Source organism: Nycticebus coucang, chromosome 3, assembly GCF_027406575.1.
Source record: "Nycticebus coucang isolate mNycCou1 chromosome 3, mNycCou1.pri, whole genome shotgun sequence".
Classification (NCBI taxonomy): Eukaryota; Metazoa; Chordata; class Mammalia; order Primates; family Lorisidae; genus Nycticebus; species Nycticebus coucang.
This window is the reverse complement of record NC_069782.1, coordinates 14,439,002-14,464,012: the sequence shown is the minus strand read 5'-3', so window position 1 is coordinate 14,464,012 and position 25,011 is coordinate 14,439,002. Positions and strand designations below refer to the sequence as shown.

Sequence of the window (25,011 nt, the reverse complement as noted above, 5' to 3'; positions counted from 1 at the left end):
CCTTATTCCCTCCCTCCTCCCTTTCCTCTCTCTCTCTCTCCCCGCCATCCCTCCCGGCCTGCCTTCTTTTCTTTCTGGGATCAAGTGAACACTTTATGCCTAGTTACCATGTTTAGAGACTTTCAAATAATTGGTATAGCTTCTGTCTCCAGCCAGGCCCCCAAGTGAGGCACTGTCCCACAGAGCTGCTGTGAAAAATAACCAAGTTAATACACGGAAAGCACGTAAGGGGTGCCCAGCAGAGGGTGGGTGCTCCACAAATGCCGGCTCTCCTTGGTGCCTACAGTATGTCAGCCCAAATGAATGACTGAGGCAAAAACCTCAATCCTGGAGGTTTCATCAGCCAAGATGTGAGGATGCATCTGGGGAAAAAACACCACTGAACCTTATATGAGCTGTGGCTGTTTTTTGACAAAGGGGAGGTTGGAACACTCGGCATTTTAAAAGCATGCAGAGAGAAGGAAAGGGGCAGGGTGTGTGTGTGCGTGTGTGTGCGCGCGCGCCAGAGAGAGAGAGGTGGCGGGAGAGAGAAGGGAGGCTGATGAGGCAGGGGCTGCATTCTTGTGAGGCCCAAGAAATCCACGTTTTACATGAAGTAAGGGAGAGAAGGAAGTATGAATTATGTAGCTGTCTCCGGATAAGTGGGAGAACGCCTGATTCTGTTACCTGTAAGAGAAACTTACAATTCATTGTTGGTGTGGAAGTAGATACGCTTTCGTTTTAGGTGCTAGGTATGGGTACGCTATACGTGTCTCAGCTTATGAGAGGTTAGCAAGACATTTTCTCAATGAATGATCTGTGAAGCCAGCTCTTCACAGGTGCGTGAGGCTGTGACTTTCTTTTTACAAGTTTACAGGATTGGGAGATGGCCAGAGGCATGTGACCCTGGTGACAGCACAAGTGATTTGCTAGGAAGCAGCAGCCCTGAACAGGGACTGAGGATGTGATAAAGAAGGATCACAAGGAGACACAGTTCTACAGCGCTCAGAGGCATCAAAGACACTCCCGCTGGGGCTTAAAGGACGAGCAGGAGTCTGGGGAGATGGAGGCTGGGGCAGAGGGATCTTCGGGGGGGTGGGTGCGCTGTAGGTGAAGAATGGGGCTGACATGGTAGCCGGGTGCAGTCCTGGACCACAAGGCCCGTGTTTGGCACTCAGGCTGTAGGCACTAGAGACGCTTAATGACTAACTCTAAGTTCCAGAAAGATCACTCTGATTATAATGGAGAAGACGTGTGAGGCAGGGTGGGACGGACAATACTGAAGCCAGAAGGTCAGTTGTAACCTCCTGTGGAGAGAGGCCTTAGGGACAGTTTCTCATTTGGTTGGAGAAAGAAGATAGGCAAAGAAAAAAAAAATCTGGAAAAAGTAAGCAAGTATTTATACAATATTTAATATGTATTAAAATCTATTCTAAGAAAGCATCTTAATTTCTTATTAATATTTAGTGGTACTCATTAGAATTAATCATTATTCATGATTACAATATAATAACTATTAGCGAAAATAATTTGTGTTAACTTATTTAATGTTTATAACAAGACTATGGGGCAGCACCATTATTGATCTCATTTTACAGATAGGAAAGTGGAGGAATTAATCTAATGTCTGCTGTTTGTAGGTCACTCGTTTGGGATTGTTTTGTTACAGCAGCCTGAACAGACTGAGACACGCTGAGGAAGCAAACTGATGCCTGCAGCCTCGTCACTTCCCACGGCATGACTGTTGGGTTCTGTCTGTGAGAGCCTGTAGTAGGGCCTGGTGTCCGCCACGTACAGAGGGGCCTAGAAGAGCCGGCTCCCTCTGCCCTCTCTTTTGGGGATGTGCATTGGCAACTCCCCTTGAAGTATTCTCTCTCATGGCCTGGGGAATGGTAGAAACTGGTCCTGATGGCATCCCCTGACCTCCCATAACCAGCAATGGGACATTAGCCAGAACAAGAACTGTGGGCCTCAGAGCAGCCAAGGTCTGAATCCCAGCTATGTTTTTTACTAGCTGTGCCCTCGGGCAATTTCGTTTTTCTTTTTGGAACCTGTTTCCCCAAGTGCAAGGTGGGGACCAGTAAGCCTGACAAGGTAGTAAAGAGGGTTAAATAAATGGTTAGTGCAGGGCCTGCATGTCAGGGTGGCTCCATGTGTGTTGGTTCTCTTCCTCTTCAAAGATGGGGCAACTTGGTGTATGTCACACTTTATGGGGGCAAGACATGATTGCAAGAAGGACTTTACCTAACAATTGCAATCAGTGTAACCTGGCTTATTGTACCCTCAATGAATCCCCAACAATAAAAAAAAAAAAATGGGGCAACTTGGCCCAGCTTGGTAGCTCACGCCTATAATCCTCACACTCTAGGAGGTCAAGGTGGGAAGATCCCTTGCGCTCAGGAGTTTGAGACCAGCCTGAGCAAGAGTGAGACCCCATCTCTTCCCAAAATAGAAAAACTAGCCAGGCATTGTAGCAGGCAGCTGTAATCCCAGCTACTTGGGAGGTTGAGGCAGGAGGGTCACCTGAGCCCAGGAGTCTGAGCTTGTTGTGAGCTATGATGCCACAGCACTCTAGCCTGGGCAACAGAGTGAGACTCTGTTTCAAAAAACAAAAATAAATAAAAGATGGGACAACTCGATTGTACAATTGTGTTTTTCCCTCCTTTCTCTGCCCTGCCACCATGATGTCCGCTGTAGCAATTAGCAAGGAAGCAGGCACATGCTCTCGGGAGGGTGCAGACAGGGCCAGCACCACTCCTTGACTACTTGATGAAGCCTGCATTTCAGGGAAAGATGAGTGTGCAGTTTTCTTCCTGTGCCTTTTAAAGGGTACAAGAAGGAAGACTCTCCCCTTAAAACACATCCAATCTGGGCACAAGATAATCCTGGGCCATGCATTAAAATAATTGCATGTGGGCTGGTGTCACACCCCGTGGGGATCTTGTCTTCTCTGTGAATAATTTTGGCAGCTGCCAAGTGCTGAGCCAGCCAGAAGGCTGACAGATGAGCATCTAACTGAGGAAACATGGGCTCCTTCCACAGGGAGGAACCTAAACAAAGTGAATGTAAGGGCTGGACCGTGGGTTCCCTGACAAACAAAGCTTAGTAAGTTGTGCACGAATCTGCCCGGTACTTTGGAGATATTGTCTCATGAAATTCTTCAAAATAGCCCTTAGAATCTCATTGTCCACTTGATGGAGATGGGATGTGACTTGCCCATACCTCCCAGCTGGTGAGTTGCAGAGCTGAGACTGGAAGCTAGCTCTAAATCCTAAAGGGGTGTCCAATCTGCAGTCTGAGGGCCACATACATATTATGTGAGGACATTTTTTGCTTATCTGTAGTGTCTGACACCCAAATTATGTGTAGATCCTTAAAAAAATTTTTTTTGCTTACCAGCTTTCGCTAGCATTTGTGTATTTAATGTGTAACCCAAGGCAACTCTTCCTCTTCCAGTGTGGTGCCCAGAAGCCAAGGGGTTGGACACCCCTGCATGAAACCCAAAGTTCTTAACTCCTAGGGTGTCTAGTCACAGTGGACTGAGCGTTTTACAGGTGAAGAGAGTGAGGCTCACAAAGAAGACAGGTGATTTATTGAAGATGACGTGATGAATTTCAGCCAGGCTGAGACTAGATCCCAGGTCTCCTAGTGTCCCCTACTCTCCCCAATTCACCTCTTATGCCCTTGAACCTCACCCTGTTCTGCCTCTGTCTCATGATCTGGGTTTGCATGCTGACTACAGGCAAAATGCTGGCGTTACGTAAAAAAGGTCAGGAAAGAGGATGGTAGAGTCATGGGCAAGCAAAGGGGGTTCTGGAAGGCCCTTTGCAATCGAGCTGCCCTCTGATAGGTAAGACTACTCAAAGCCTCTTAGGGTAGATTCAGACTCATCTTTTGCAATTGAGTTTTTAGTCACTACGGCATGGAATACTCCTTTATCTTGGGTCAGGATCTAGAGAAATAAATAATAGCTACCATTTACTTAATGTCTATGTATGCTATACATTAGGTCAGGGTTTTCAGTGTGTGCATGTATACATATACATGGGTATTAAATAAATGACAGCTATTTGTAGTTCTCTAGATTATGTAGATTGAATCCGCAATTGTGTGGGTGTGTGTATGTCATATTCAATCAGAACAACCTGGTAAAGTTGCTTCTATTATTATCGCGATTTTATAGATGAAGAGCCTGATGCTGAAACTGGCCCAAGCGAGCTTATAACTGGTTAAGCTTACTACAAAATCAGGTTTATCTTGCTTGAAAATCTAAAATCTTCTTCTCTCTACTAAATCATTTCTTCACTCAACAAATACTAAAATGAGTGCTGGTAATGTGCCAGGCACTGATCTAGGGATGATAACCCTGTTTCTGGGACTTACAGCTTAGAGGGAGAGTCAGGCATTACATAGCCGTCCATGCTAAATTACAACTATAGCGTGTGCATTTAAAGACAGGTTGTTAGTGATTTTTCCTGGATGAGGCCACTTTAAGTGTAAAGAAACCAAGGCCCGGAGTGAAAAAGTGGCTTTCCCAGAATCTCAGAGCAGAGGGAAAAGTCAAGGCAGCGTCCATCTCCTGGGCCACCACTCACTCAACCACATTTCTGACCCTAAGAATATGACTCAGGATTCCTATTGTGAGTATTTTGTGATTAGCGCTTGTCTGACTACTGAGAAATGTCATTTCCTGGTCCCTTGAGGGACAGAATCACCCATCATTGCTGGCTTGGGGGCTGCACGCTGGTGGTGTAGAAGACATTTACTGACAAGCTTTCACATCTGAGACCGAGTGACACTGGAGAATGTGCCCAAAATAGATTTTTGTGAGGAGCTGGATTTGTAAGGATTGTGATGGAAACCCATCACAACTTAGCCCACCTTCTAAGCCTTATTATTACAATATCATAACGATTAGTACTAGCAGCTAATACATAACAGATGCTTCCTGTATGCCAAACACTGCTGGTAATAGCTCACTTACTCTGTCCACTACCGAGATAAGTATTAGTCTTAGCGCGACACCGTTCAGGTGAGGGAAGTTTAGCAAACTTCCCCAAGTTACACTGTTAGAAACCAGGAGTTAGGATTCGAACCCAACAAAAGAAATTAGGAATCTGAGTTCCAGATTTCTCCCATATCTGTGATCACTAAATTCCTCCATTTACGGAAATGGACATTAAATTTTCAAATGATCAGAAATGAAACCCACTTCCATTTCCACTTTCTAGCCATGCCTAGGCTACTTAGGCTGCAGAGTGATTTAAGACTTCCCAGATACAGGGGCTGAGCTTCCAGCCATCAAAAAGCAGAGAGGGAGGCACTGAGGTTGTGTGCCAGGTGGGCTGTGGAAGCTGCCAAGCATTAAGGTCCCTATGGTGTGATCTGATTGGATCAGAAATGTCTACAAAGCTGAGTGTATGTGCCGACTTGGCGTCAGCCTGTAGTGAGCCAGGGAACATTGACAGAAATTGATTACTGTCCAGGAATCTTAAACATCATCTGGGAAAGGCAGCAGAAGTCGATGTGATTAAACGAGAAACAAGAAACTCTTATCTCCCATCAAGGGCACAGGAAAAAAAAAGCAGTTCAAAGGCAGATGTCAGAACAAGGACAAGGCAATGGAAAGAGTTCAGCCAAAACTTGAAGTACTCAGACCCCAGAGGGTTCATAAAAGTAATGGTGCAAAAGAGCTGAGAAATCAGAGCCTGTGTGCAAATACCAGGTGAATAAGAACATGGGTCGTATCTCTTCCAAATTACTGGGCTAAGTGGCACTGTGTCTCAAGATTCCCACTGACTTTCTATGATCCACAAAATAACATCTATTCTCTTTAGTGTGGTAGTTAAGCCTTTGCAAACTGGTTCCCACTTATGATTCCAACTCTCTCTCTAGGTTAAGAGACACTCCTGGTATTTCTTGCACCTGTCTCTCATGACTCTCCTTTGCATATGCTTTGCCCTCCCTGGAATGTCCTACTTCTGTACCATGTCATGTCTTCCCTTCTTTTCATGCCAATGCCTGCCCAGCCTTCATGGTTGAGCTCAATGCACCTCTTTTGCTAAGGTTTCCCTGAACACTTATGGGAAAAGGCTGCCTCCTAGCATGTCTCTCTCTACCCCATTCTTTATTCCTAACACAAAACTATTCCTAGTTTGTTTGTAGTTGCAGATGTCCCCAACCTCTGTGAATAGATCATGATTCATTTAAGATCTAAGCCAATCATGAAGATCCTAGTCTCTGATTTTCCAGACTCCCTTGCAGCTATGTGGCCATGTGACCCAGGACTGCCCAAAAAGTTCCATAGGGAAGCATTTGATTTCATAATAAAAAGATTCAGATATGATTGTTGTTATCCTCCTCCTACCTTTTTGTTATGAACAGAGATGTGATGACTGGAATTGTGACAGCCATCCTGTGACCATGAGACAGGTTAACACATTGCTCTCCTATGCACTAGTGTCTATTATAGTTGCCTACTCTGGAATTCTTAAGTGAGAAATTCAAACCTCCTAGTTTATTTTAAGCTACTGTACCTTGGGTTTTATGATTCTCATTGTAAGCACTTCTGATATAACATCTAGACAGTTACTAGGTCCTTCCTCTATGTTCCATAGACTCTTTAGGGAGCTCACTGCATGCTTCTGTAATTATTTATTTTCATGTCTGCCCCTGGTAGCACTGGAATGTGAATTTCTAGGCTGGTAGGGAACATGACTTATTATTCTTCCTGTGTGCCACAGTGCTTGCCAGGTAGTTAGTATTCCATAGCTACCCTTGGCTCAAAAATGGAAATCATGATGATGACATTCCTAATAATCCTCACACTCATTCTGTCGACAGTAAATCAATTATAAAAGCCCTATTAATGTAGGTTTTAGAATGAAGAAGCATATTCTACTTTTCTTTGTCTAAGGGCCAAATAACTTGTCATTTTTTTCTTGAAGGAGTGTAAGTTCCGTTTTCTCCTTGTTTCGTATTTCAAAGAGAAGGACAACATTTTTTTTTCACAAGTCCTTTTCCTTGTCATCTTCAGGATTATGATGCATGATAGAAGAACACACAGACCTACATGCCAGACCCACCTGCAGCCCTGATCACCTGTGTGGCCTGCACTCAGCTACTGATATCAGAACAGCCCCTGTAGAAGGGGCATGCCCACGACCAGCTGGCAGAGCAGTAGTCAAGATCAGGACTGAGGAAATGATGGACATGAAGATATATTGCGTGTGTTTGTTCAGTTGCAAAAGAAATCTTGTCTAGACTTCGTGAAACAGTCCCCTTACTAAATAGGGAGAATGGCTGGAAACCCAACTTCTATGGGGGGGGAGGAGGAGGAATAAGAAACAAGACTTCAAATAAGGGACTGCAGAATGGCACAGAACCAGAGGGACAAAGATGGGGAGGGTACAGACAAGACAGAGAAGACAGAGGGTACAGCCCAAGCCAATGGCAGGGCTCCTCCTGCCTGGATCTCAGGTCCAGACCTGTAGAGGGGGATGTTTGGGGTTGGAGTTTAACATATAGGGCAGAGATCCCGGCACTGGTAGGTAGGGAAGAAGGGTTTAATCCAAGGAGGCCAGGGTTCAGACTTTAATATTACCTTTTCCCAACTTTGTCACTCAAACAACTTAATATATTTTAACCTCTATTTTCTGATTTGTTAAAAAGAAATAATGATACCTGCTGCAAAGGATCATGGGACAAAAGATAGGATGGCATTGTGATAGTTATGTATCAACATGCCCAGACCACCGGGTGCCCAGATATTTGGCTAACCATTATTTTTGAATGTGTCTGTGTGGGCATTTCCACATAAGATTAGCATTTGAATCAGTGGAATTAGTAAAGTGGTTTGCCCTTCTTGATACGTGTAAGTGGGCACCATCTTTTCCACTGAGAGCTGGAATAAAACAAAAACCAGAGGATGGAGGAATTTGGTTCTTGGGACTTCAGACTCAGATTGAATTACATCGCTGGCTTTCCTGGAGTTGGAGACTGCAAGTAGGTCATGGGCCTTCTCTGTCTCCATATTGTGAACCAATTCTTCATAGTACATCACTGAAGATAGCTACAGATATATATGCATATCTCCTCTTGGTCTGCCATGGGGCCTGGGGCAGATCCGTGTTCCACATAGGTGAATTGAGTTTCTGGAATATGCACACTGAACCCAGGCGATGCTCTCTCTGCCCTATCAGCCTCCTGTGTTTTGTCCAACTTTGGGTGCCAAGTGAGTTTTGGTCAACGTTTGTTCCCGGCCAGTGCAATATATTACAGCCTTTTCATTCTCCTCATCAGCTGCTGAAGCTTCTGTCCCATCCCTCTTCTTTCCCATTCCTGACAATTATCAGGTACTGCTATTAAAGGAAAATGGTGTCCTTGATACTGAGACTTCTCTTGCAGCCACGAAGGCTCCAGCATGGTAGTGTGGGGCCCTGAAACTCTGGACTCTTTGAATTATACAGATTGCTGTTGCTTTCCGGTTTTTATAAGTCTCGGCCAAAAAAATAAAATCTTTCAGACAAAAATGCATCATTACCCAGGAAAAGGGGAAGAAAACAGACTAAACTTACTGATTATTTAGTCCCCTCATCTGAAAAATGTAGGCACTTAGGCCAGCACTTGGATCCGATGCCTTGTCTGACGGCCTATCATTTCTTGTTCTGTCATCTGGCACACTTCTCATTTTTCCCTGCCCGAGGATGTAGATGTTGGAGAGGGGATAAAATGACAACAGGAAAATGGATACTTTTTATAATACTCAGGGCTGGAGGAATCACAGACCCATAGGAAGATCCAGATGCATTCTCTAATGTTCATCATGGCCAATGTTTTGCTATAAACAAAACATTGACATTGGGTTCTTTTTTGCTATAAAATAGGGGCAAAAATCAATTTGAACTGGGTTCTGTTGTATGTGAAAAATTCCTCACACTGTGCCGATGGCAGGATATGGGAAGGGAGGCAAGTGGTGTAGGGTGACGATGGTGGCCCCCTTTCCATGGCTTCCCTGCTGATGACTCAGGCAGGACCTGGGAGGGATAATGAGCCCTGAGTTCTTTCTGTGTCTATGGAATTAATTACTGAGAGTATCCTCACATTTTACAGAATCCCCAGTGTCCTCTTGGGGAGTGTGTGTGCTGATGTGGGACCAGGGAAGGCAAAGAGGAGCAGAGTCCACCTACAGAGATAGGTGCGGCATTTTTTTTTTTTTTTTTTTTTTGTAGAGACAGAGTCTCACTGTACCGCCCTTGGTAGAGTGCCGTGGCGTTACACGGCTCACAGCAACCTCTAACTCTTGGGCTTACGTGATTCTCTTGCCTCAGCCTCCCGAGTAGCTGGGACTACAGGCGCCGGCCACAACACCCGGCTATTTTTTTGTTGCAGTTGGCTGGGGCTGGGTTTGAACCTGCCACCCTCGGCATATGGGGCCGGCGCCCTACTCACTGAGCCACAGGCGCCACCCGGCATTTTTTTTTTTTTAAACGAAGTCTCGCTCTGTTGCTGGGGTCATCGAGTGCCATAGCATCATTGTAGCTCACAGCAACCTCAAACTCTTGGGCTCAGGTGATCGTCCTGCTGTAGCCTCCTGAGTAGCTGCACTTGCCACAGTGCTTGGCTAGTTTTTCTATTTTTAGTAGAGACAGAATCTCACTCTTGCTCAAACTGGTCTCAAAGTCCTGAGCTCAAGCAATCACCCACCTTGACCTCCTGGGGGCTAGGATTACAGGCATGAGCCACTGCACCTGGTCAAGGAGCAGGACTTTAAACTGAGGGATTTTACTGAGGTTGCTTGAGGAATGGCTGGGTCTGGATTTCAGTGGGATGTTGCCAGTGAGGCTGCTGACATCTTAAGACTGACTTCTTGGAAACCTGGGGAGAGATAGCTGCACTTTCTGGTTCCTGGCAGGCACTTCCTGCTGTGGCCCACTGTTGGTTTGCTGTCTCCCCGCACTGCGGTTCTTTGCAGAACTGGATACAGCCTTTTGCCTGCAGTTCTCATGGGGCCAGTGGTTATGCCAAACCTGCTAAAAGCATGGGTGTGTGACTCAGGCTGGCCAGGGAGTCATTCCCGACTGCTCCTAAGAACAGGGAGTGTTCTAGGATGGACATGTGTCTCATGAAGGCTCAACAGAGTCCTGCTGTACAGTCACTGAGAGAAAGAGGGTCTTTCCCTTACCTGGGATCACGAGTACCTGTCCATCACTCTATGCTATCCTGCTTTAATTTCTTCATAGCCTATTTTACTGCCTGAAAAGACTGATTTGATCATTTGTTTTCTTGTGTGTTATCTGTTTTCTGCACTAGAACATACAGTCGAAGGCAAGAAAGGCCCACTCTGTTGTGTTTGCTATGGTATAACCAGTGTCTGTCTCACAACAAGTGTGCCATTAGTATCTGTAGAATGGCCAAACTCTACATACTAGCTGGGGACTTCAAGAACTCACTCTGTCAGAACAGAGAAAAGGAAGAGCGTGGGGAGGAGAGAAAGAAAATGTGTGTGTGTGTGTGAGAGAGAGAGAGACCCACTAAGTCATTTGAGCATCCATAATGCGCTGTCAATGCAGAGGGCACGATATGACACCTTCACATATTGAGATATCCTGAGGGTTAAAGTGTTTACCAACTCTGTTATTATTGTAGTGTATTGAATTATATTATTTAATAACAATAATAATATTTCATAAAATAATCCTTGCCATGGCTTTTACAAAGGTATACATTATAACCCAAAGCATAAATACATGTGAGTCCATATGGATATAAATAAATGATTCAAAAACATAAGAACACATAGAAGAAAAGCAACAGATCTTCCTTACAGAGGAATTCTAACCATACATGTAGATACTATCACATCCTCCCTTCCTGAGGAGGCGGATCTTAATCCATGCACTTCCAGTGTGGGGTGGAGGTAGAGACTCACTGCCAAAACCAAAACAGGAAAGGGGAGGTTAGTAATGATATAGCAGAGAAACCCAGAAAAGGCTGCCTTTATCATACGAGGATGGTTAACATCCCCAGTGCTAGGGTGCACAGAAATTGAGGACCTCCTGGAAAGAGGGCATGAGGAGGACACTGCCTCTGTGACGTGCTTTCCGAACACCTATCATCTCAGTCTGATCATGAGACAATATACTGGGCAAACCAAATTTAAGACACATTTTATAAATTACCTGATCAGTACCTGCCAAAACTATCGAGGCCAGTCCTGGATAAACAAGGACAGACTGAGAAATTGTCACAGACCAGAGGAGAGTAAGGAGACGTTAGTGGGAAAATGGGCAAAATACAATGACATCTTCAAGCTCAGTTAAATAGCATTACACCAGCATCGGTTTGTTAGTTTTGACCAATGTACGTCATCAACATCAGGGAATACTAAAACTGGGTGACAGATAGATGGAAACTATATTACTTTTGCTACTTTTAAGTCTAACATTCTTCCAAATAAAATCTTATATTAAAAAAGAAAGTTGTACAAAGGAACAACTGATTGAGAATACCAATGGGATAAGTTCATGTGAACGGCAAGGAAACAGCTTAGCTGACACTTCTGTTCCCAGGATAAGCTCTTCCTTATCTCCATGACAAAGTACAGAAATGACTACTTCGTTAGATCTTACAAGGAGCTGGCAAAAATAATTTAAATTCTCAAGATTAGTTGAAAATATGAATTTACAGCCACCATCTTTAAGGAAAAATTTCAAACTGAGTGTATATTATGCCTCAAGATATTACTTAATGATAGCACAAAGTTGCATGATTAGCAGGACATTTAAAAAACAAAGCATGCAGAATGCGCAGTCTCCATGATTTTCTGATGATGTTTAAAGTCTTGGGATTGTCAGTTTACAACTTTACATTTCAATAAGCTCCATGAAAAGAGTTTGGGAGTCTCTTTGGAGATTTCTTTCATCAAAACAAATGAGAAAGTCTAGTAAGGGAAATACTTGTTTTTCTGGCCTTGGCAAAAATGCTTAAAAAAATACACAAAATTTAATATGATAAAAAAAAATGAAGTCAATTCCTTTGCAGCAAATATTGCAGGAAGTGTCATATCAAATAATGTTGAAGACCCAAAGAAATCAGTATTAGACCACATTCCATGAGAGATGTTATGGAGGTGAATTGAAGTCCAGAGGGTTCTGATACATGTTTGCTCACGCTATTTACTAGACTCTGTTTCAGTAAGGAAAGACAAAGAATGACTTTTCTGTGAGCACTCATGGAATGATGTCCTGGAGAAGTTATATTTTGAATAGTTAAGTTCCTACTTCTATGATGATAAAATTTTATGAAAAGAGAGTATATGGAATCATTAAAGGTACAGTTAATGGAAATAACAAAAGGATTGGGGAGGTAAGGTTATAGGACGAGCACCCCATACCGAGCTTATTTCCTGAATCATTGGTAGGCAAGTTTGCAATGAAATACCTGAAGCCAGCATGCGCCTGCTGGCTTCTCAGGCACCTGCCCCACGAGGTATTCGACAATCAAAGGGGGTCTGTGTGTCAATGTAGAACACGTGTGGGAAATGCTGGGCAGGAACAAAATTAACCAGCTTTCCTCACTACGGGACTTCCTAACACGGTATTTGATGTGTAGTAGGTGGAACTCCCTAGCTTCCTCCCCAGTTCCCCTGTTTTAAATAAATCCTGCGAACAGCTCTTAGAACTATTTGGATATCTGTTCTGGAAAATGCTGCTGTAGAGAGAATTTTCCAGAGGCATCACTGTGCCTTTAGAAATCCTATTGATGTTTCTAGGAAAAATTGCATCTGAAGTTCATCAGCTAGGTGTAAAAAATACAAAGGCGTTAAGTTCTGAAAATTACCAAGTGAAAAAAAGGATGGATGAGTGAAGACAGAAGACTCAAGCTTAAACCACTCAAGGTCTCCTTTGCTTATATGCCATTCTCCGGCATGACACTTGGGCACCTGGTGTGAAGTTCAGGTTCTTAGCCCAGCTGTGCCTACAACCGTGCTCAGCCTTGGACAAGCCGCTTCCTCTCTTTGGGTCTCTATTTCTCCATCTGTGAAATGAGAGTGCTGGAACAGATGAGGGAGAAGAGTCCTTGGTCTGTCCACCAGCCTAAAGAGAACTATTCTAAGAAAGAGTAGAAGGAATACTGGCTTTTTCTTTAAAGCAAGAGTAACAGCTTTACCATAGTGTCTCTAAGCCCTGCACTAACTGTTTCGCATTGTCCCTTTTAACCTTTACATCTCTTCTGCAAAGTCATGATAACTTTTTTTCTCAGATGAGGAAACCAGGTTAGGATAAGGTCAGAGAATGCATGCTGACAGCCTGAGTGGGGCTCGGCCGTGCCTACTGGGTGAACAAGCAACTCCAAGGCACCAGCCACAGAGCAATGGTGCCAAGAGACAGGCTACTGGAAGGGGGGCCACCTGCTTCACATTTAATCCCCAGGACTCCTTGAGTTTACCAGCTGCAGTGTGCACAGAGATCATAAAACAGAGTCCTTGGACATAGGCCATGCGATGAAATTAAGCAGGCATTGGCCTGAAGAATACAGAGGTCTGGCTAGAAAGGGGTGTTTCTAGATTTCAGATCTTCTTCCCCCAGACCAACATTTTTTTTTTTCCTTCCTCTATCCGTCCTAATCCTCCCAAATCAGCCTGACCATTCATCATACTTATTACCTTCTCTCTGTTTTCCCCACCTCATTTTTCACTGTAGTCTGGGCAATGAGGCACGTTCTAAGTGCCCGCGCAGGGCAACCCCGCACTGTCCCCCGCAGATGTGGAAACTGACACATCTCTAAGTGTTATAAGATGTTTGAAGGCTTGAGTGATGGCTACTCTTTGTATGCAAACGCTACAAACTACCTCTGGGAAAATAACAGCCTTTTCCCATAGGGATGGGCGTGTTTTCTCTTGGTTTTTCTCTTCTGCTTTAGGATTTTTCTTTCAGGTGTACTCAATGCCCAATGTATTGAATGGAGGGAGGGGAGTCAAAAATTCAGCCTCTGGGCCTGTTGCTTAAAATTCAGATGTTTCCTCAAGGACGCACTGCTATAATAAGGGGTTCTGGTCTAGAGTGAGCCCTTGAAAAGCCATTTAATCCAAAGAGGCTTACACAGAAGAGTCCCACAGAATTATTATGTCACGTGTCACGTTTTCCTTGGAAAATGTATTCAGGTAGAAACTCGGCCCTGTGTTTGGACTTGGAGTCAGACAGGCAGGAGTTGAAATCTCAGTTCTGTGATATTTAGCTGTAACTCTGGGGAGGAAAAGTGACTTGATATGATCCTTAATTTTTCTCTTTGGTTTCGAAAACAGGCTAAATAAGACTCACTTTGAGAGACTTGTAAAGATGAAGTGAGGCCATGCCTGGAAACCCATTCCCACCCCATTTTCCTGGACTATGCCTTTTCATGTTTTGAGGCCAGCTCCTCTGGGATGGAGCTGGACTCCTGCTGATCTGGAAGGAGCTCGCTGTAGTCTGCGCAAATGTTTCTGGAGCCATGGCCCAGGGCCTGCTGCCTGCCCACCCACGTCCATGTCACTATTCCTAACTTGCTCCCTCGGGGCTCCAGGGGCATACGGGTTGGGTTGTGGGGAGCAGTGGTGCAGAAATGACCGTGCATGTTTTGGGGCTGAGGGCTGAAGTGTAGGAGGGCAAAGGATGAGGAAGGAATGGAATTCAGGTGCTGGGAGTCTGGGTATCAATATTCAGCTCAGGTGTCCTATCCAAAGCCCTCGAGATGCAGATTCTCCACCACATGACCCAGCTGGATAGGCGCCCTCCTCGTGTTCATTCCGGCCCTCACTTCCTTCCATCCAGCACTTAGCCGAGTGCACTGAATTTCCCATTACTCACCCGTCAGCTCTCACTAGCTGGTGACTCTCCTGAGGGTAGAATCATGGCATATTCAGCTCTGGCTCTAGTGACTCCCAGAAATCCAAGGATAGACCCTCAGCTTGCCCTTTCCTGGCCATTACCGGATTCTGGCTGGGGCCAGAAGACTCCAGGACTATACCACGATTTCACAGAATCTCTCCCAGTCTCCCTCCTCTTAAGCAGCACACAGCCCTCTGCTGGTCTCCCAAAAGCCTGTGCTGCTGATACAGGGATAAAAAGACGCTCCTCTGAGTCCCTCTGTTTCTCTTTGAATGTAAGACTCAGCCAGGGAAGGCTGAGCCATCATCAAGCTTAAGGACCAAAGAGATAAAAATGAAGGTCTTTGGAACACAAAGACTCTGGTGAAGTCAAGTGCATTTCTATGGAGTACTCCAGGGGCCTGGCTGAGAATGGGGCTAAGAATAATGACCTGCATTTTATCAATAATGTAACCAAACCTGGGCGAGGTTAAGTGATTTACTCAGGTCCCTCAGCTGGTGAGAAGCTGAACCGTCATCAGAATTTATAGGATTGCTTGGCTCCAAAAGCTTCTACAATTCTGCTGCCTCTTCGGTGAAAACATTTCTCCCCTTAGAAGTTCTCTTAACCAACCTGACACCCCGGGCAAGCTGCATGCCTAAGGCTAGTTAGCCTCTCGCTAGCTGGATGTCAGAGGACGTCTGCTCTGCATACTGAGCTCCACGCTCACCAGGAGCGAGCTGTGTTTGTTACCAAAGGTGTCTATGTCTTGTGTCTTAAATGCAGTTGAAAATCTAATTAAATATTATTTGCGTTTATGCTGATTAGAATTAGTATCATCTGAGTTAATAGTAAGGGTTTGTTTCCAAGACAAGGTAAATGCTTTCAACAACTGGAGGAGAAGTCTCTTAAAAAAAAAAAAAATTGTCTTCACTTTACATAGGGGTGAGAAAATGGGTTAGGGGAAAGTGGAAATAACCCAGGACTGGCTTCCCATTGTTTTGGAAGAGTCCTCAAGCGTTTGTTCCACTTTAAAGGAAATGACACTTAAATCATACAAGATGCCTAATGAGGGTGGTTTATGCAAGATCATACAGCCCTCAGTCAATAGATTGAAAAGCCTTGCCTGTAGATGACAAGTAAGTCAAATTTAAAGTATTTTTGTGATTCTTACTTTAGCTGACATTTTTGATCCATGGGCCCCAGAAAGGTCCGGCATGGGTCCCATAGGCTGCTCAGGTCGGCCCCCCTTTTGAGTGGCAGAGTGTGGGACCAGAAGGGGCAGATACCCCTTTCTGCAGTAGCATCTGCACTCGGTCCAAGACTCCCAGAGGATGCAGAAACCACGGATCATCCTGAACACTTCATATACCACATTTTTCCTATTCATATGTATTTACAATAAAGTTTAATTTTGTTATTTTTTTGAGACAGCCCGTGTCAGTCACCCTGGGTAGAGTGCCATGACGTTATTGTAGCTTACAGCAACTTCAAACTCTTGGGCTCAAGTGATCCTCTGGCCTCAGACTCCAGAGTACCTGGGACTATAGGCGTCCACCACAATGCCCGGTAAGTTTTCCTATTTTTAGAAGAGAAGGGGGTCTCGCTCTTTCTTGCTCAGGCTGGTCTGGAACTCCTGAGCTCAGGTGATCCTCCTGCCTTGCCCTCCAAGAGTGCTAGGATTACAGGTGTGAGTCACCACCCCCAGCCAAGTTTAATTTATAAATTAGGCACAGTAAGAGCTTCACAGCAGTAACTCATAATAAAATTGAACAATGATAATACTATGCCAGCCTTACGACTCTGGCACTATGGGCTATTATAAAGTAAGGGTGACTTGAACACAAGCACTTGGTGACCTGGTGAAGGTGGCAGTTACTAAGTGATTAATGGGCGGGTGGCCTATACAGCCTGGAAACCTGACAAAGGGATGATTCACGTGAGTGGGATGGAGCAGGTGCACTTGTGAATTGTTCATTTCTGGAATCTTCTATTGAATATTTTCAGACAGCGGTTGACCGTGAGTAACCTAAACCTTCAAAAGCAAAACCACAGATAAGGGAAGACCTACTGTACTTTCCAGACAGGACTATTTAAAAAAAACACATAGCAGATAGAAGGTCTCATAAATGTGGAACAGGGATGAACAAAATAATACAAAAGACGGGAACAAGAAGAGAAGATGGCACAAGACGCACCGTGACCTGCAATCTGAGGCCCGTGTTGTCCAGAGGGACTTACAGTTTTTTTTGAGGCAGAGCCTTAAGCTGTCGCCCTGGGTAGAGTGCCATGACATCACAGCTTACAGCAACCTCCAACTCCTGGGCTCAAGCGATTCTCCTGCCTCCGCGTCCCAAGTAGCTGGGACTACAGGCGCCCACCACAATCCCCAGCTATTTTTTGGTTGCAGCCGTCATTGTTGTTTGGCTGGATTCGAACCTGCCAGCTTAGGTGTACGTGGCTGGCGCCTTAACCGCTTGAGCCATAGGCACCGAGCCGGGACTTACAGTTTTGGACCATCCCTGAGAACTCCATGACAATGTCCTGGCACTGGGATGACCCAGAGGGTGGGGCTGGTACCTGCCAACCTCCCTCTCCCATTCCTCCCCATCTCCCCACCTCCAGGGAAGCTCTTCTTTTATATATTGGCTATATCTTAGGGTTTCGTGTAAGAGTTGTTAGACATGGGTGGGTAAAATGACTTCAGGGTCCCTTTTTAGGTTTATCTAAAAAGATATGAGTTAAATTTGGACTGGCGGCTCTTCTATCTCCATGGTTTTGCCATTTTACAGAAATTGCTCGACACATGCATAGAATAGGCTGCCAAAGGGAGATGACAGATTATTTTGTTCGATAGGATTAAAGTGGCAACATTTAAGCCATCAGTAAGCGACAGCAAAGTGGTATAGCCACCTGCTGAACGCACATGTAAGCCTTCATGAACAGTGGCTTTGTCGTTGCCCACGGCACCACTAGTGACAGGACCTATGACACTAAGCACTAGTGACAGGACCCATCAATAAACACAATCATCGGAACGTATAGGCAGATGTGACGCCCTTTCTCTTGGAGACCTGGCTTTGTTGGCATTTATAAAGCATCTAATTTTAAAGTTCACAAATGAAAACTCTAATGTGTTTTTTAAAGACTGGTTCTACGTTGCCCAAGTGGGACTTAAACTCCTGGGCTCAAGTGAACCCCCTGCCTGAGTCTTCTGAGTAGATGGGATTAGAAGTATACGCCACCGTTCCTGGCTTCCCGAATTTATGATACCTTTTCCTTTACTTTTTGTGGCTATCAATTGAGAGGCTCTCAGATACCATGTCAAATATCCTGGCTCAGGAACACCATGTTTATTTAACGGAAACTATACTAATCTTCCTAAGAACAATCAATTTCACAAGACACCTCCCAAGTTTTTTTTTTTTCCCCCTTCCCAGGATTTTAAAAAATTGTGGTAAAGTACACTCTGCATAAAATTTATCATTTTCACCATTTAAAGTGTATGGTTCAGTGGCATTAAGTATATTTACACTGTTGTGCAAACATCACCACTCCCAACGTTTCCATCTTCCCAAATGGAAACTCTGCAATCCATTACACACCAATTCCCCATTCTTTCCCCGCAGCCTGTGACAGTCACCATTCTACTTTTTGTCTCTATGAATGTGACTACTTTAGGTCCCTCAGATAAGTGGAATCATGCAGTATTTGTCTCCTGTGTTTGGCTTAGTTCACTTAGCAAATGTCCAAGTTCATCTAAGTTATACCCATGTCAGAATTTCGTTCCTTTCCAAGGCCTGCCAAAGTTCTTAGTTTCACTGACTTTTATTTTTATTTATTTATTTTTCTTGTGACAGAGTCTTACTCTGTTGCCTTGGGTAGAGTGCCCGTGGCTCATAGCTCACAGCAAACTCAAACTCTTGAGCTCAATTGATCCTCTTGCTTCAGCCTCCCAAGTAGCTGGGACTACAGGTGCCCTCCACAATGCTTGGCTAATTTTTCTGCTTTTAGGAGAGATGGGGTCTTGTTCTTGCTCAGGCTGGTCTTAAACTCCTGAGCTCAGGAGATCCACCTGCCCTGGGCTCCCAGAGTGCTAGGATTACAGGCGTGAGTCCCTGCACCTGGCCTCGCTGATTTTTACAGAAGTTTGATGTTTTTATTTTTTTATATGAAAAGACTTGAGAGTTTAGAAGTCTCCTGTGCTCTGCCTGGTCACGAAGTACCATTTATTATGAGGACACAGGCCTTTCTTAGCATGGCTTCAATCTGCTGTCACTTGCTCACCAACAGCTGTACCTGGAATGCTTCCTTTAGAAAGTTACCTGCTTCTTCTTATATTTATTTATTAATTTATTTAGAGACAGAGTCTCACTATGTCAGCCTCTGTAGTGTGCCGTGGCGTAACAGCTCAGAGCAACCTCCAACTCTTGGGTTTAAGCGATTCTCTTGCCTCAACCTCCCAAGTAGCTGGGACGACAGGCGCCTACCACAGCGCCCGGCTATTTTTTTGTTGCAGTTGTCATTGCTGTTTAGCTGGCCCAGGCCAGGCTCGAACCCACCAGCCTGGTAGTATGTGGCCGGCGCCCTACCCACTGAGCTACGGGCACCACCACCTTCTTCTTCATTTTTGACCAATTATATCCACGCTGTAGATTGTAACACATGTACAATATTACAATATAATATCTTTCCAACTTGGTTGTACACACATATACTCCTACCAGCCTGCAAGGAGAGCTCCCACTGATCAAATGGGATCAGGCAGTATTAATATCATCTTCTGATCCAGAGGGTATAAAATTATTTGTGCTTTTAATCTTCTTCACCTCCCTGCTTAACAATGAGGCTGTACTTCTTTTCAAGTGTTTCCTGGCCATTTTCTTGGCAATGAAGTAAAATGACTACATCTTTTATCCGTTTTTCTTATTAATGAGTAAGAGTTGTTTATACATTGTGCTCACTACTCTTTTGTCAGTGAATATCTTTTCCTTTTCTCTTTTTGATACACCCTTTGATGAAGTTATTAATTTCAATGTGGTTGAATTAATGATCCTCTTATGTATGTTTTTGGTGTCTCATTGAATAAATTCTTCTCTGTTCTGAGAACTAAATGCTAGTTTCCTTTCTTTTAAAAAAAATTTTTTTTTTTTTTTTGAGACTGAGTCTCAAGCGATTGCCCTGGGTAGAGTGCCGTCACATCATAGTTCACAGCAACCTCCAACTCTTGGGCTCAAGCGATCCTCTTGCCTCAGTTTTTCTACTTTTAGTAAAGACAGGGTCTTGATTTTGCTCAGGTTGTTCTTGAACTCGTGAACTCAAGCAATCCACCTGTGTGAGCTCAAGCAGTCCCCCCACCTTGGCTTCCCAGAGTGCTAGGATTACAGGTGTGAGCCACTTCTCCTGGCCTAGTTTCCTTTTTTTAAAATTTTAAAATAAAAGTTTGAGTTGTTATTTCACTTTTAAGTCTCTATTTGGAATTAATTTTGTGCACAGTGTGAGATGGGGATACATTTTCCTTTTTTTCCCCGCACGATTCGCACAAAATTTAATCCTTTTTCCGATGATCAACAATGCTACCCCTTCATATATCAAATTTCCATCAATTGGTGAGTGTCCTGGGCTCTCTCCTCTTTTCTGTTAATTAATTGGCACAGCCCTGGGCACATGCTCAGCAAAGTTCGCTAGAGGTCTTCAGTAATTACTTTTTATGAAAGTTGTTCTCCTTGAAGGAGTGTTTAATTTTATCAAATAATTTTTCCTGGATTTATTTAGATGAGTAGATGGTGTTTTTCCTTTTGTCTCTTAACATGCTGAATGACACAGATTTAACACATGTACCACTTGTGTTAAAATTTAATTCAACGTTAAAGCACCCCATCTTTCCTAGGATAGATTGAGGTAGGCAGAATATGTCATCTTATTAGTTAGGTAAATATTTTGCTTACGATTTTTTTTTTTTTTTAGCTTTCACTCTGTTGCCCTGGGTAGAGTGTCGTGGCCTCAACCTAGCTCACAGCAACCTCAAACTCCTGGGCTCAAGCCATTCTCTTTCCTCAGCCTCCCAAGTAGCTGGGACTACAGAAATACACCACCATACCTAGCTAAATTTTCTATTTTAGTAGAGATGGGGTCTCCCTCTTGCTCAGGGTGGTTTTAAACTCCTGAATCCAAGGGATTCTTCCACCTCAGCCTCCCAGAGTGCTAGGATTGCAGGTATCAGCCACCATGGTTGGCCTGTTTTGCTTAAGATTATTTATCTTTATTCATAAGTGAGACTGGTATGATATTTTCCTTGATTTTGGTATCAAAGATATCCTGGGTTCATTGAATGAGTTGAAATGCGTGTTTATCTTTTCTTATTCTTTGGAAAAGATTACTTAAAATTGGAAATATACTTTGATTAAAAAAAAACTGATAGAACTTATTTCTACTCACCATCTAGGGGTGCTATTTTCTTTGTAATAAAACGTAACTGTAGAAGACAGTCCAGACTTTATATTTTTCTTACATCAATTTGTTTAACTATACATTTCTAGGAATTGGTCTTTTTCACTTAAGTTCTCAAGTTTATTAACATAATGTTGTTCATAGTATTCTATTGCTCTCTAAACTCCGTTTTACCTATTGGGTTATGGGCTTCATAAACTGAGGGATTGTTGGCTTTAATCTTTGCTGAAGAATTGCTTGTTCAAAAACATTCAGAAAATGAATAAATGAATCTGGAATGATGTCTATTCCCTATTCATTTTTTGGGAGTTCTCTCTTTTTCTTTCTTGATGAGTTCTGCCACAGCTATTTTATTGGACCCTTCCAAAAACACCAACTTTTGACTTCATTGATCAATTTTTGCTCTTATTTTCTTTCTGTCCTGCCTTTAATTATCTTTGAATGTACTCTAATGTTCTTTCCATGTTATCTTAAGTTATAAACATGGCTTATTAATTTTCAGACTTTTTTATTTTTGATAAAAAAGAAACATTATTAACACTAAAACACAATACTTTTGTATTTAAGGTTGGTCAGACATGACGGCTCACACCTGTAATCCCAGCACTCTGGGAGGCCAAAGAGGGTGGATCACATGAGCTCAGGAGTTCAAGACCAGCCTGAGCAAGAGCAAAACCTCATCTCTAAAAATAGCCGGGCATTGTGGTGGGCACCTGTAGTGGTGGGACACACTGGAGGCAAGAGTATCACTTGAGTCCAAGAGTTTGAGGGAGCTGTGATGCCAGGACTATGGAGGGCGACAAAATGACACAAAAAATAAATGTAAAAAAAAATTTTTAAGGCTATACATTCCCGCACATGTTTGCTCATCCCACAGATTTTGGCAGGTATTATTTTTGTTCTCATTTAGCCCCTAAATATGTTTAAGATTCAATTATGATTTCTGTTCAGAACCATAATTAATTTAGAAGTGCGTACTCAATTTTAATCAAGTAAAATTTTACCTCATTGTTGCTGCTTTTTTATTTAATTGTACTTTGTTCAGAGAACTACAGTATAATATGTTTCTTTTGAAATGTGCTAAGATTTGCTTTATAGTGTAATACATGGCTACTTTTTAACAACTGTTCCAGGTGAGCTGGAGAAGGATGTATATTCTCTAATTGTTAGGTACAAGGTTCTTTATGTGCACAACAAATCAAATGTGTTACCTGTGCAGTTCAAATATTTTCTACTTTTATCAATTTTCTGTCTGTTTGATCTTTCAATATTTGGAAATTAAAATATCCCACTATGATAGCTGACTTGTCCATTTTCGCTGGAGTTCTAATGAGCTATGTGTGTGTATAAATATGTAGATATCTATTTACTTTTAATATATACATGTGTTATAACACGACTTGTATGTAAGGTGAAAATCCTCATACCATATCTTCTCAGTCAACTTTTTAAGTTGTGACAATCTCTAGTACTACTAATGTTTTGCATGATATCAATACAGTTATCCAAGCTTTCTTTTCGATATTTACCTGATACTCTCCTTCCAAAATTTTATTATCACCCTTTTCAGGTTGTTGTGAGTTAGGTATGTCTGTTAGACTAGGACATATGTTGGGTATTTCATCTGCACACCTAGGTTAAAATTTGTGAGTGGTCTTGTTTTTGTTTCACATGTTGGTTTGGTTATGAGTATCTCTAAATGATTAGGCTCTTTTCTTGGCTTGTGTCTGAAAATATTCTGAGAGCAAGTATAAGCCTTCTAAATTGTGGGCACAGGATGGCTAGTGAAAAACCACTAGGGCATTCACTACCCTCTAGGACACCAGTCCAAACTCCTGACAGTCCCGGATGTGATTTATGGGATTATCTTTGCGCTTGAGAAATTAATAATAAATGGATGGAATTCTCAAATATTAAGGTGTGCCAGCTTTTCTGGGACTCCAGCCGGGTACATGTCTTTTACTCATGCCCAGTTTGGATCCACAGCCATCAGAGGAGTCATCTGAACTCCCAAGCTTGTTTTTACTTAGTACCCAATTGAGACACTGAAACCATAGTTAACATTAGAGTTAACACAGGGGTCACTTAGTGCCTTCTAAGTTCTAGATCTTTTTCTTTCTTCCTTTTTTATCTTCTTTGAATCTGCTGATGATTTTTGCTGGTATTCAGATAAAAACCACTGCTTATGGCATTTCAGCCAAGATAAAAAGAAAAAAAAAGTCTAAAAGGGCTTCCAAATTATTGGCTTTTACAACAGCTCCATGGTTACCAACAAGATAGACACCGTTTGCAAATGTACATTTAGGTTTTCTGGACTAACAAGTGCTTAGGGTAATTGAACAGTTAATCGAAGGATTGATATTTGGAAACAAAAAGCAACCAGATAAATGTTTATATAAGCTAGACTTTCAAATCAACCAGGTCAAAATCTTGAGCTCAGAGCAATAATATACAGTACATGTACCTCTGTCTGGCATGAAAGTTGCAGGGGACAAAACACGACAACAAACCTTCCTCCCAAACCCATTGTAAAAATGACTCCTTGCCTGTACTGACTAGTTGAACAAACCAGAGTGGCAAATAAAAGACAGATGTGTTGTTAATTCAATGTTACGTGGAGATTTTGTTTTTCTTATACAATTCAGCCAGTCCCAGGTAAAATAAAAACATATGACTATTTCATGCTAATTTCAGTTTACAATGAAAAAAGAAGGTAAGAGTTTTTTTTTTTTTTTAAACAAAACTACTTTACCCTAAACTTTGGGCCACAACCCTCATTATATTACTTCTTAAGGCAGATGAAATTTAGCCATGTGAACAGGTTCTAATTTTACCAGAAATGTACTTTGGATTCAACTTTCTTATAAAAATCCTATTTACATTTACCTGATACCTTGTTTTTAATAATTTACCTAGATTACTTATGAAAGCTGAGAAATTAGACAAGCTAGTCATCATTTCAAGTTATTTCCCTGTTATCAACTTTTTATAGCCTGTGAATATGGGGTGTTTAAGTAAGAACTTTCAGGGTTTGTATTGTTATCTTGCAACTAAAATCCTAATACCAAAGCTGTAAGGAGAGTGGCAAAAAGCTACCTACGGGGTACAATGAACACTATTTGGGTGATAAGCACACCTGGAGCCGGGACTCAAGCATCACAAAAGTGACCCATGTAACCAGAAACATTTGTACCCCCTTAATACTTTAAAAAACAATAAGCCGTTAAGACCCTTCTCTGTGCACCCTGTTTAGCTGCGCTCACACATATGTATACATATTCCATCATGCTGTAACTACATAGCAGAATCTAGCATAGTTGGCCAAAAATCCCTTCAGGAATTCTACAAATTGGCTTAGCTACATGAGTGCTCCTATAAACTATACAGTAATTAACCCAAATGCCTTTTAGATCAGGTGACTTAGGTAATTCTTTAATGAATAAGCTGGTTAGAAATCACTGGTAAAATGAAAATATAAATGTCTTCAAACTTGTCAGGATACATTTTTGCCTGAGTTGATTTGTTAGACATTTTTATATTTATCTCTGCTAGGTCTTGAAGCAAAAAACTCAAAAACAGAATGATCTTTGTGTAACTATCTGATAAGGAGGACTAATTCAATATTATGATATTAATATAATAAAAGCAGCTAGATTTTCTGAGGAATTGGCAGAACACCTGCCCATTTAACTTTAAGGTTCTTACTTAGATGAATACCCAATATTCACTATAAATG

General features: G+C 42.7%; 1 protein-coding gene across 3 annotated transcripts in view; it reads right to left on the bottom strand.

Annotated features, from left to right (window-relative positions):
* Nucleotides 1–25,011, bottom strand: part of LARGE1 (LARGE xylosyl- and glucuronyltransferase 1) — a 559,980-nt gene that overhangs the window by 60,198 nt on the left and 474,771 nt on the right. The gene's annotated exons all lie outside the window — the stretch shown is intronic.